This window comes from Hippopotamus amphibius, chromosome 1 (assembly GCF_030028045.1).
Source record: "Hippopotamus amphibius kiboko isolate mHipAmp2 chromosome 1, mHipAmp2.hap2, whole genome shotgun sequence".
Classification (NCBI taxonomy): domain Eukaryota; kingdom Metazoa; phylum Chordata; class Mammalia; order Artiodactyla; family Hippopotamidae; genus Hippopotamus; species Hippopotamus amphibius.
In genome coordinates this window covers 213,338,257-213,352,173 of record NC_080186.1, presented here as the reverse complement: position 1 = coordinate 213,352,173, position 13,917 = coordinate 213,338,257, and the positions used below count along the sequence as shown (strand labels likewise).

At 45.4% G+C, this 13,917-nt stretch overlaps 1 protein-coding gene across 3 annotated transcripts in view; it reads right to left on the bottom strand.

The window, feature by feature from the left end:
- SERINC5 (serine incorporator 5) overlaps positions 1-13,917 on the bottom strand; it is an 86,905-nt gene that overhangs the window by 48,693 nt on the left and 24,295 nt on the right. Inside the window, exon 1 of one of the 3 annotated variants that reach the window (XM_057740376.1) lies at positions 12,339-12,394. The exons of the other annotated variants lie outside the window; for them this stretch is intronic. The gene's annotated coding sequence lies outside the window, so the exon portion shown is untranslated. Of the gene's footprint in view, positions 1-12,338; positions 12,395-13,917 lie in introns of those variants that run through there. 3 annotated transcript variants of the gene reach the window in all.

Below are 13,917 nucleotides of genomic sequence, written 5' to 3'. Positions count from 1 at the left end.
GGTACACTTACACAAGGGCACAGAGATTCAGATAATGAGAGGTTGCTCATTAAAAGCATAAAAACGGGCTTATTCTCCAGCTACACAGGGACTGAGCAATGAATTATGGACTATCCACACAACAGGATAGAGTTCAAAGGAATAAGTCAGGGTTATGGGCTTAATCGTGTCCCTACCCCCACCCCTCCAGTCATACGTTGGAAGTCCTAATCCCCTGCATCTCTGAACATGACTATATTTAGACAGAGGGCCCTTAAAGAGTTAGTTAAGATTAAATAAGATCACTGGAGTGGGCCCTAATCCAATATGACTGGTGTCCTTGTAAGAAGAAGCAATTAGGACACAGACACACACAGAAAGAAGACCATGTGAAGACACAGGGAGAAGACAGCCATCTACAAGCTAAGGAGAGAAGCCTCCTTCATCTCGGACTTCTAGCTCCCAGATGTGTGAGAAATTAAATTTCTGCTGTTTACACACCCAGTCTGTGGTACTTGGTTATGACAGTTCCAGTAAACTAACAGTCAGTATGCCCGGATATTTTATACTTATGCACATCTGTACGTGAGGAATATGTGTGTGGATACAAAGACCACTAACATGGATCACCTGGAGAGTGGGCCTAGATGTGGCGAGGAAAATAAGACAGCTATGTCTCACTGTTCTCTCCTGTCTGGGTTTTTACCATGTGCATGTACTAGTCTCATGATTAAAAAAAGAAAGCGGACTATTTAAGTAATTAAGTTTCAAGATATTGATAAAGAAGTATTTGCAACATGGCATTGACTTGTGTGATTTCTTTCTTTCTGAAGAAACATCCCCTCCCCAAAACATGCTGAAAAAGAAAAACTTCAAAGAGGCGTTAACACCCTCTATCTAACTTCCTTCAAAATAGCAATAGCATGAATAGCAAAGGCTTTCGGGGCAGAGTCCAAATGAAAGGATAAGCCAGCCTCTTGTTGCTACCTGGAACTGGGCCTCCCCCTTAGTGTTTTCTTCTCCTATCTAAGGGGCGCGTGTGCACACACGCACACACACACACACACATTCCACAATAAATAAATACCAGTCTCCCTCCTTGCCCTCCCCACTGGCCTTAGGCTGATTCTTCTTCTAAGGACTAATGCCAGGTACATGAGGAAATGATCACAGAAGCAAAACATGAGCTAGGGCTAGGACTGATAGTAACTTTCAGATTCTTCTTTTTGTTAAATTAAAAAGCACAACTCCTTTATTACCTAGAATTCCCTGCTGACAACACCACCAACTGGAAATAGCAAAGAATCAGGAAGAAAGCCGAAGAGATGTCACAGAATCAGCGCAAACACACACTGTATCTTGTAAGAGTTCCCCTCTCCCTCTCTCGGGTCTTATTTTCACAGTTCCAACAGGCTTGCCCACTGGTGGAAAGAGTACAGGTCTGAGAACCAGAGGGCCTGGATTCTAACTCTGTGCAGTCCTGGGTCTTGGTTTTCCTTACATGCACATTGAAGGAGCCTAGACAGATGATAGAAGGTAGGTAAACAGGTTTCATCTCGTGCTCAACTCATTGGCAATGGCGGTCTTGAGGTGGGTTCTAAGGCTGAGTGTCTCAATCCACAGGGAGAATGGAAGGACCAATGAGCACCATGTGCCAGAGGTATGGTGGCACCCAGGCTACAGCCCGGTCATCCCTGCAAGAGGTGATCTGATCCCCACCATCCATAAATTCTTAGATGTCGAAAAATGACCTGCAAGAGGCAAGCACACGGGGTTAAACCCAAACCAAGAAGAAAGAGAGAAAAGTCGATCAGAAAGAGAAGAATTAAAAAGTGGAGCAGTCAAAAGATCTTCAAGCAGCCATGGGTTCTATGAGCCTCACTCCACTGCTTCTCGGGCTTCCTTCTGCGATGCTCAGCTCCCCTGGCAGTGAGATAACACACTCATCTCAGGCATCCCATTACCACGGGTTCCCTTTGTTCCACTCAGGGAGGCAAACAAGCTGCGCAGGACACTTCTGTCGCAAGAATCACCCCAAACACGGGCCACATTTTTCAGTTTCACTGCTTTAGTCTGGGGGAATGCAGATCCCTCAGCAATGTGGAAAACATGAATTCAGTCAGACTTACTCCTTGAGAGCTCTGGACAGCCTAGTTAGCTTTAGAACATCTAAACTAAGTTCAGACTGCAAAAGGAAAGAACGCTTCAAATCTGACACCCACCTTCATTCAGTCCCTTTTCCTGACTTGGAAATGCAGGAGCCCTAGCAGAACTGAGGAAAGACTTAGGAGATTTTCTGTCAACTACAATAATTATAATATTGTCCCTTAATAAATGGTGAGGAGGCAGGGCAGCTGTGGGGAAGTTCCTAAAAAATTGAAGTTGTTGAAGCTGTTAGAAGCAGAACCCAGGTGTTCCTGTGCGAGCTGGGGGGGTTATAATATTAAGGAAACAGAAGAAAAACACACAAGACATAAAACCAGGTTCAAAATATTTTAAAAAAGTAAACAGTGCTATCTCAATTTTGGTTTCCACATCCTTCAGTAACACGCAATGCCATGTTACAACCCACTTTCCTTCCTTCTCTTTTGAGATCTTAGGATTATCTGTGAGTCACCAGCGGTCAGCAGAGAGGTAAGGAACAAATGATTCTACTTCGATAGCAGTATTTATTTAAATTCTGGACTCCACAACCAACCTTTTGCAACTCATTCTCCTCACTTCAGGCTCAGAAGCAGTTTCCCACTGAGCTTATACAGACCTTTTCCTCCATGACAACCAGGAGGCAGAGGGAGTGGTAAATAGCTACCCTTGCCACCATAGTGCCAGGCGCTGCCCTTCACCAGCAGCGATGCAAGGGCATGATGCGACGTGAAGGCTAGGAGCACAAGAACACACAATTCCTCTCCTCAGTAAAGGAGGACCTCACTGCACAAGAAATACAGGTGGCAGGTAGTCGCTAATTCACAAAATGATTGTGTTCTAGAAAACAACACATATTATACATCTGTTAGTAAGTTGGTTTGTTTGGGGCTTACAGTGGATTTCTCCCACACAAAAGAATACAGGGCAACCTAGCAATGCTTACTCAATCCATAACAATGTTAGCTAACCAAGCTAACATTTATTAATCCCTTGCTCTTTGCAAGGTACAACAACTTTTATCACTAGCTGTTGTATCAGTGGTCCCCAACCTTTTTGGCACCAACGACTGGTTTCGTGGAAGACAATTTTTCCACAGATTGGGGGGTGGGGAGAGGGATGATTTTGGGATGATTCAAGGGCATTACATTTATTGTGCACTTTATTACACTGTAATATATAATGAAATAATTGTACAAGTCACCATAATGCTGACGGGGGCGGAGCTCAGGCAGTAATGCGAGCGGTGAGAAGCGGCTGTAAATACAGACAAAGCTTCACCCACTTGCATGCCGCTCACTTCCTGCCGTGCGGCCCCGTTCCAGTCCGTGGCCTGGGGGTTGGGGACCCCTGTGTTATATCACCCCCACTTGACAAACCTGGGGAGTGGCAGAGCCAGGGTTTGAATCCGTAGGCTCTTTGCCATTCTGCTCTACTCGCTGCTGCTATATAAAGAGGCACTGGACAGACGTACTGGCCTGAAACCTTGGTTTCCTACAGAAGGGAAATCGGCTGTGTGGGAAGGAAGTGGCAAGTGAGGAAGCAGTTTTTCTCTGCTGCCCTCAGGGGTACAGGAAGTGTTCAACAAACATCTGAAGAAGGCCATCTCCCTTTGTGTGCCCCTCCTCTCTGTGGGCAACCTCTGCTCTCAGTGCATCTGGATGACTTCAAGCAGCTCAACCACTTCCATCAACAAGCTCCCCACTCCCCACCAAGTCCTACCCCACTTTCAAAGTCGTACCCTAATCCTATGGAAATAACCAGGCCAGTCATTCACTCAACTAGTGGTTATTACACTACATACCTATCTGTGCAGTGTTAATTCCTGGGAATGCAGCAATAAACAACAGACCTTGTTTCTACCCATCATACATGTAAGACTGACCCTACGGGGCCTCCCCCTATGGGGCCTTCCCAGGGCGGGCCTCTCCCCCAAACCCTCTGCTTTAGCTTCTCTCTGAAGTACCTAGATAACACTATCTAATGCACATTCCTGAGTTGTTTTGCAGATGTGAAAACCTCCACCAAACGGAAGACATTAACTACTTGCTGACCATGAGCACGTAGCCCCCAGACCTACCGGTGCCTAAGGACTGGTAATGTTAATCCTGTGACACAGCCCTGTTACTCACCATCAGCCAACCAGAGAACTGTGCACGTGCTAATCACATACCCTGTGACCCCCTTCCCTCACCCGGCCTTAAAAAAGCTCTGCTGAAACCCTCCGGGGAGTTCGGCGTTTAGTGGGGGCACAAGCCACCCGTCTCCTTGCTTGGCCCTGCAGCAAACCTTTCTCTGCTCCGAAGTGCAAAGCTGCAGTTTGCTTGGCCTCACTGTGCGTCAGGGACATGAACTTGCGCTAACATAACATGTAGTTTAGAAGAAAGGAAACCTGGATGTTCCTTTCTGTACTAGAAGGAGTACTGATCACTGCAATTGGGGTGCATTCATATTAGGGAATCCAATGCACCCAATGAAATGATTATAGAAGAAGAGTTACCACCATGGGAAGATGTCCACACTACATTATCTGAAACTAGTTAACAATACAACAGTATCGAGTACCATAGCATCTGAGGTAAGATTATATCAAGACACAGATCTTCAATAACAACAACAAAAAAACAATCTAGAAGGATATACCAGTATGTCAACGGGAGCTAACAGAGTTGTAGGATTATGAGTGACTATGCTTTTCTGTATCTTCTGAAATCTCTGCAACAAGCACATGTCTTATAATTAGAAAAAACACTTCAAGTTTCTATTTTGGAAGAGAACAAAACAACATTTCTGTTCTGCTTATAGGTGGTAAGCACTCAAGTATTTGCTAAATGAATCAGCCAGCAAGTAAATGAGATCTACGTCTGCTATGTGATTGGTAGAAAACACCCAGGGTGAACTATCACTGTGACTGAGGCATAAAACTAGAAAATTCCTATCGTGCTGTATTTTTAAGTATGGTTAAGATGGTAAATTTTGTTTTTACCTCAACTTAAAAATTCTTTAACCCTTATAATGTTTTTGGAGTTTGTTATAAATAAACCTCTACTTGCTAGAATTTGAAGCAAACAAAATGAAATGGAAAAAATTAAATGGCTACCTAAGAGCTCGAGTTGAACAAGAAGCTGTGTATTTGGCCCAGATTCAGTCTTATGTTTCCTTCATTTCGGGTTCTTAAGGTTTTTCTCTTTTGAGTTCAGTGAATCCCTTAAAACTCCAAGGGTTTCACAATCCTTTCTCCATAAGTGTAGCGATGGGTTCTGGAGGCTTGTCAGAGAGGAGTTTGGGATTGGTGGCTTCTCACACACGTTTCAACATTCTAGAACGTGCTGGCTTCAACAGCATTTCCATGAAAAGCACTGTCAAGGGTCAGTGTCCTTCCTTCATGAGCACTGAGTACCCACAGCCACTGGGACCGAATCTGAACCCGGCAAGGACAGGCCATCAACACCCACCAAGCCAGCACTGGCTTTTGGGTTACAATGAACCTGAACAAAACCGTTCCCCTTGTTGGGAGTCTCTTTCTCACGAGGTTAGGGTTACTTTCAGCACCAAAAGAATGCTGATCGAGTTCTCTGTCCTCAGACAGCAGTTGGATTCTTTGAGTCAGTCCCTCACACCACCCTCCGCTTATGCATCTTCTAAAAAATACCACACTCGATATACTTTAGCAGGTTGGTGGAGAGAATCTATAAGGTTTAAGGTTAAAAGGTAAACTGACTCCACTTTCTGGCAGTTCAACAGAAAACAAACACCGGTGGGAGATATCCTTTAGAGCAAAGTGTGTCCAACTCAGCACCATTGGGGGTCCCCTAATTCTCTGTGGGGGTTCTCCAGTGCACTGGGGCACGTTTAGCAGCATCCTTGGCCTCTGCCCGCTACATGCCAGTAGCAACCCCCTCCCCTTCTCCTTCACGAGTAGAGACCATCAGAAATGTCTCAGACAACTGCCCTCCCCCGCAACCCCCTCCCAGCCCGCCCCATGTTTCTCCGTGGAGCCAGGCTGTCTGGGTTCACACCCAAGCTCCAATACAGCCTGGTTATGCGGTCTTGGGCCAGGACTTTACCTCTCCAGGTCTCAACTACCTCACTGCTAAATGGGAATAAAAACACCTACTTCACAGTGTTGTTGTGAGAACTAAATGAGTCAGTTTAGGAAAAGCTCTCAGCACAGACTCTAACACAGGGTACCCCGTCCCTTCCCAAGAAAGCCACCTGTACTCATCATCCACATCATCATAGTCTTGTCCCTCCTCCCCAGAGAGGCACCCTCTCCTCAGTCCACCAGGTAGATATGCAAAAAGGTGAAGATGGGAGGGGTGATGGGATCAAATCATTAATATCTCACATAACAGTGCTTTCATTTTCTGCTCTAATGTGGAGGACAAATACACCTGTTGAGGAAAGAAACTTTTAGAAATAAAACTCCTGAGATGTGAACCCAGGAGAGCATCCGAGCAACGTGGGGAAAAGCCATCATGTGTATGGAAGCACTTCCCACGTGCCCTCTTTATTTCCACTAAGGAACAAACAAGGCAATCAGAACATTCATTTGCACCCACTGAAGCCACAAATACCTGCAGCAGAACCAGGCTGAGAAAATTGAGCTAAGCAAATTCTAGAAAAAAAAAAAAATGGTGTAGGAAAACAAAAGCTTGCAATTCAAAATGGAAAACTGTAGGATGATGGGAAGAGAAGTGCTCATTAGGTTTAAACCCTTTTTAAAAGTCGGTTGTAAGTCTTGTCATCAAAATGAGAGAGGGGGGAAAATCCTGCTTGTTCTACTTCATAATAGTTTATAAACAAGCAGTTAATGAAACACAAAACCCAAAATTTGCCTGATTGTGTCGTGGAGATTATGCCGCAATGAGGAAAGCTGCCAAGCCCTTTCTAAGAGGAGCTTTACGCCAGCCCAGCCCCCAGCCCCTGCCAAGCCTGGTGACAGAGGCCACAGAGCCGACTAGATCCAAGTGCGCCCTGGGAAGGGGAACAGAATGGGTTCATCTCACAGACAGTTCCAGCGGGCATGACCTCAGAGCTCTGGTGGGCCAGTAGTTTCAAGGGGTTGGCAGTGCACTCCTTTGCCCATCAAATGAGATCCCATGTGCAACTCCAACGTACAAAACATATGGATGTGGTACAACACGACAAATGTTCTTACAGATTCACACAACACATATTTACCAATGCTTACTAGTGACCAGGCACTGTTCTAGGAGCTAGTAGTACAGTCGCTGCCCTCATAAAGCTTGTGTTCTAGTCGATTTACATCAAACTCAGCATCCCCCAAATCCTGCCCAAACTGGGCCATGTCACAGCACCTCGGTGGAAAACCTCTGATCCAGTCCAGTCCCCTCATTTTCCTGACTTGAAATCTGAGGCCCAGAAAGGTTCGGTTATTTGACTCAAGGACAAACCTAGTAATGGGCATCAGTGGACCAGCAAAAAACACACCAGTTGAGACACCTCAGCCGTCTGGAGGCAGAGTGAACTAATAACTCAGCCTGTGGGTCCCACACTTCTGTATCCATAGTGCAACCAACTCACAGGCATGCAAAACCACTAAGATACGTCACCATAAGCAGTTTAAACTACACCCCTGTCGACTCCAGCAAGAAGGCAGTAAGCCTCCAAGTGTCTGGTACAATCTGAAAGGTTTCCATCACAACACAGTTAAAGTGATGGCACGTGATGGCTCACGACGAGTCAACCCTCGGGTGGCCTCAAAACTGAAGGCTCTCAAAGCTACAGGCTACGGCTGCTCAGTGCCCAAGCCCCCAACGTGCCTCCCTCCCCACTTCTGAGAAGCAAGCAGCAGGCAAGTCCCTCCCCGCATGCCCCACACAACACACGTGCAGGGTCAACTGCCGGCCCCTCTCCCTCCCTGCCACAGGAAGAGGCCACTCCTCAAGACACCTCGGACCCGTGGCAGCTGACAAGCTGAAGGTGAGACTAGCTGAAGCAGTTCTGTGCAAGGACAAACTCACACGTGCCTCCTGTCCTCGATTTTCCAGCAGTCAGGACTTTATATAATCCTATTCTGTAGGATTCCCAATACGCCCGATACAAGGTGACATTTCAAACCTGTTTTCAGGTAAATTAATAGAAAAATTGGAAACAGGATGTCAGACAACGGCCTCTGGTTTGGAAAACCCCATACCCACATGGCACCAGCCCGCGGGGGCGGGTGCAGGAAGCAGAGAGAGAAAGGCCTGCAGTCGTTCCTGGTTCTCACAGGGACCCTCCGACAGGGTCGCCCTCACCCATCTCTCCCCGTGAAAGCCTGATGGCCACATGAGAGGGCCTGGTGTCACAGCCTCTTCTCAGCGCTGAAGTAACAGTTGCACTGTTTTCCTACAGCTAAGAAAACACTTTCTCACGGTTAATTCTGCCATCCCTCAGTCCCTCAAAGCTTCAGGAAGCCTCCTTCCAGCTCTCCTCTCCGGTCTATCCCCAAGTTTACCTCCTCCTCCCACTTCTAGCTTGAAGAGGAAGGAATGAATAGGTGTTTGCCCTTCCCCCAAGCAAATATCCACAGTGAATTGCCTTTTTCAGTTGAAGAGCTGCCCAGGGACCCAGTGGCTTTTATTAGCAATCCTCCTGTTCTGCACCAGGTCCTCAGGGCAAGGCCAGCTGGCACCAAACCCTAAGTGACAGCGTTTGTGAAGTTGCTTTGATTCAGCAAAAGGCAGCCTTGATGGCAGGGGCTGGCAGAGAACTCACCCACGTGCAGCTCCCCACCCCTGCGACCGCACCCCAAACCTGAGAAACTTCCTCTGAAAGTTCTTAAAATACCTCTGCAAAAAGAACTGAGGCCACGCGTGAGGAGCCCATGAATCATATTTTTTCCATCAAAATATCAACAGAAATGAAAATACACCTCCCCCACCCCCAACCTTCAGCTTCATATTTTTAGGCCATCAGAGCACTGGCTGTGCCAGCAAGTGGGGCAGAGGGGAGTCTTAGGGAGGTTCCCCTGAGAATTCTTTAAGTCACTTCTCAAGCTGGGAGTGGTGTTCCCTCTGCCACTTAAAACTACAGAGAGCCTTTCTACCAGCCCTAGACTGTGAAGAACAGTACCCCGGCATCCCAATCAAATACCACGGACCACAGAGCTAGGCTGACACACACACTCAATGAACTGTTATTGGGCTGCAAGGTAAACAGGCCCAAGGCGTAGGCGGTTCAGGAAATGGACCTTAATTACTGTTATTTGTTCAGTCAAACCTAGTATTTCTCAAGTCAGCTGGGTGGAGTGGATGAAGGGTAGATAGAATAGAGGTTCCTTGCAGGAGTCTGGATCTGTCTTGCCCCTCCTTCCTTCCCCCCAGGGAAATCCAAGGGTCAAGGGGCCCAAGTGAGGCAGATGCCAGGCCTGGGCCAGGGCAGAGCTGACGGACAGTGCCTCTGAAGCGGGAGCCCCCGCCCTCCATGGAGAGACAGGAATCAGCCAGCCCTAGGCCTGAGCGCCCACACAGGCAGCTGTGGGGCAGGAGGGCGAGGGGTGGCAGTGAAGTCAAAGTAACTAAAAAAACCTTCCTGGACCCTGACCTGGTGGTGGTGGCAGAAGCGGGATGACCAGAAAGCTAAGAGTTGCTAGAGCGAGAAGAGCAGGTCTGGTGGGGAGGTGGTGAGAGCACAGGACCACGGACTAGAGCCTGGATGAGGGGACAAAGGACGTACAGGAAGGCCCCCAAACTGACCAGCGCAGAGCAGACCAAGGCACAGACGGCCTCACGGCAAGAGCAGAGTGCACTTGGCAAAAAGTGCCTGAGCTCCGTGGTGCCAAGTGTGGCTCCTGGTCATCACTGGGAGCCCATCAGGTCCCACCCGCACCTACTACTCAGAACTGGAACCTGCATTTAATAAGCTCCCAGGTGATCTGTGGCTCCTTCAAAGTCATACCCAAGCTCAGGGTGAGGGGTTCCCTTCTGCAGCGGCAAGGCCTCCTGTTCCACAGATCTGGAACAAGCCAATGGCAGGTGTGGGTGTGTGTTTAAGGAAGACATGCCACACCCCTAACAGCAAGTTTCCCAGCTCTCCGCTCAGGAGGACTCTACAGGGATGGCACATAGGCAACACGTTTCCAGGGGGATCAAATGCTGCTTCAATACGACAAAGGGATTACGACAGACAAGTATGTGATCCCTGAAAAGACGTCATTAAATAATTTAATATGGGAAAATGCTCACAGACACATCCCTGGGAAAAGACAGAGTAAATACACTAAAATATTAACCAGAGCTGTGACTGTAAATCATCTTTGTGTTCTTTACCTTGTCCTGGTTTTTCCAGATTTTCAACATTAGGATGAATTATTTTATTTAAATTAAAAGAAAATTATGCAAAATTTTAATAGGTGAATAAAAGAGTAGAAATCGTCTGACTCGGAAAAAAGTACAAAGCCCATTTAATTTGCTACCTTCCACATGTTATGAATTTCTGTCTAGCCTTCTATTTTATTTATAAAATTCATTCTTGGGAATTCCCTAGCAGTCCAGTGGTTAGGACTCTGAGCTTCCACTGCTGGGGGCATGGGTTCAATCCCTGGTCAGAGAACTAAGATCCTGCATATACCGTGCAGTGCGTCCAAGAAAAGAAAAGAAACCCATTCTCTTGGGGTACATTAAAAAACAAGACTACCTTGCAAAATCAAAGAATATCAGAAGGGAAGAAATACCATAAAGTGAGTTTCAAGGATAGCTTTATTTAAAATGGCCCCAACCTCACTCTCCAGGTTAAGCCCCCCTAAGACGCTGCTTTGATGTGGGGAACATCCTACTGTACCATCCTCCCTGAAGAAGAATCACACCACCCAAGCAACCAAGAAGGGACCACTGTTTTGATGTGGTTTCTCAGTGGCACGGCAAAGCTTTGCTGACCCATTGTCTCCAGCCATTATTTCTCACCATCACCAGCAAGTTCAGTGTCTACAAGGAAACTTTAGAATTTGTGATATGGTGGTCCCTGAACAGAGGTTTACTCGGTAAGAACAAAACTGGGCCACATGGGGGCCAATCCTCAAACTGTGGCCTCATCTATTCCAACCCCAGAGTTTTACACTCTGTTCCTTTTCTGGCTCCTGTGTCACACGCAGGACCAAAGGGTCTGTCACTGAAATTAAATCACAGCAGTTTTATCCCCTAATCTGCAGGCACAAAATATAATACAGTTATTTTCTTATTTTCTATATTCTTGATGCTCTGGCATCTGGGGCCTAACTGACCCAGGAGGGCTTGCTCCTCTCAGCCCTAGCTAATCCTTAGATATAACAAATAAACCCCCTATAAGTAAGCCTCTCATATGCAAACTAGACAACCCAGGGCTATATTCTGGATCACCCCCTCTATCTGGCTCTTAGGCTCCAGAAAGTAATAGCTCTCTGCCTTGACCCTCCCAGGGCCAGGTACCAGACAGCTAGAGACCACCTCTAGGCCTCAGAGCCCACTGAAACTATTCAAACCAGCCAATTCTAAAAGTGCCTACCCTGCCATGCCTTGCTTTTCCCAAGGAAGCCACAATAAAGGCTCCTGCCCATGCCTTCCCCTCACTCTTTCTGCCTCCTGACTGACCCTGGTGCTTCCCTGCGTGGCCCTGCATGGCATGGGTACCCCTTCAACAAACTATCTTTCCAATAGCAGTTATCTTTTGATCTGTTGGCTTCACCATACCCAAATAACAATAAAATCTACATTTTAAAACAATCCCCCTCCCCCAAATGGCTTCATTTTCTCAATTTCCATCTCTTAATCCCATAGATTTTCCTTAAGCCTTCACCACATGCTCCCAATTATGTATGGGCAGATGGCAAACAGAAAGAACACATCATAAATATTAATAAAAAGCTAGGAAACACAAGATGACATTTAGCTTGCTTTTTCATGAGCAAATATGCTTGGGATTTTATAGGACATATATAATAATTATATTCTGCTAAAAAATCACACCTAGTTCACATCACTAACTTTCTCATGGTGCTCAGTAAGGAACACCATGTTTTACAAAAAGTATCTCACCCCAAGAACAAGTTTGAGAGTCAATGTTTTAATCAAATTAAAACTCGTCTTACAGACTAATTTCCTGGTACCCTTTGGTATCCAGAATAACTTGAAATGAAGCATTCCAGAACAAGAAAAACAAAACACAGAAAAGGGGCTACCAGGAATAAACAGAAACCAAAACATTTAACCTTTGATAATACAATGTGTCCCACTCACCAACTAAACAGCAAGATGGGCTGGACTGGGAGGCATTTTCACCAATGTCCAGTTTTCCCAAAGAAGACCAGGGAGAAACTGGGTAAAAGTAGAGAAAATAGGGTAAAATAGGCAGCAAAAATAAAATTAACAGAAGCAACAGCTACTGACAAGCGTGTACAATCACAATTTGTTGAGCACTTATTAAGTGCAACATACACCTTACTAGATTCTTCATATACGTTAGAGAATGTAATGTTCATCATAAGCCTGTTGTTATCATCAACCTCTATTACAGATGCAAGTTGATCAAATAACAAAAGCACACCTAGTAGGTGGAAGAACTGGGATTTCTATCTCAGTCGATTTCCATGTATCTCCACTTCTTTCTATTTAATGTACAAACGTTTACTGATCAGTGTAACATTTTAATCAGAGCTTCAGAAATGTCCTTCCATTGTATCCTGATAACCAGCCAGACAGGCAGGGAGTGTAGCTTTATTCCCACTACAGAGATGAATGTAAAGCCTGCATAGGTTACCTTACTTCTGGAACTCGTTCTTTCTAACATAGTACCCTGCAAGGATGAGAGTAGTGAACAGCAAAATCCTGAATGTGCAAGGAGAGGAGACTTGTAACTGAGGAAAGAAAGACAGCAGCTTTGCTATCTCAACACTGCCTTGAAAGCACAGGGTGGTTCCATGTGCATGTGTAATATACACCTGCACACTCATATGTGTGTTTGTGCACTTACGCACATGTGCACCTAAGAAGAGCAAACAAAACTCCAGAGACAGAACAAAGCCCCAGAGCCCCAGCCCTACTTCAAAGTGTCCAAATTTTGCAGCAAATTCCACAATTTAAGAATGCAAAGAATTATATGCTGTTCTTCCATCAAAACACTAAAAATTAAAGCTGGGAGTGTCTTCTACAAAATGATCAAGGGATCAATCCAAGAAGAGGAGATAACAATTATAAATATATATGCACCCAATATAGGAGCACCTCAATACGTAAGGCAAATGCTAACAACTATGAAAGAAGAAATCGACAGTAACACAATAATAATGGGGGACTTTAACACCCCACTTACACCAATGGACAGATCATCCAGACAGAAAATTAATAAGGAAATACAAGCCTTAAGTGACACAATAAACCAGCTAGATTTAATAGATATCTATAGGACATTACATCCAAAAACAGCAGATTAAACTTTCTTCTCAAGTGCACATGGAACATTCTCCAGGATAGATCACATTTTGGGCCACAAATAAAGCCTTGGTAAATTTAAGAAAATTGAAATCATATCAAGCATCTTTTTCGACCACAGCGCTATGAGATTAGAAATCAATTACAGGAAAAAAACTGTAAAAAACACAAACACATGGAGGCTAAACAATACACTACTAAATAACCAAGAGATCACTGAAGAAATCAAAGAGGAAATCAAAAAATACCTAGAGACAAATGACAACGAAAACACAACAATCCAAAACCTATGGGATGCAGCAAAGGCAGTTCTAAGAGGAAAGTTTATAGCAATACAATCCTACCTCAAGAAATAAGAAAAATCCCAAATAAGCAATCTAATCTTACA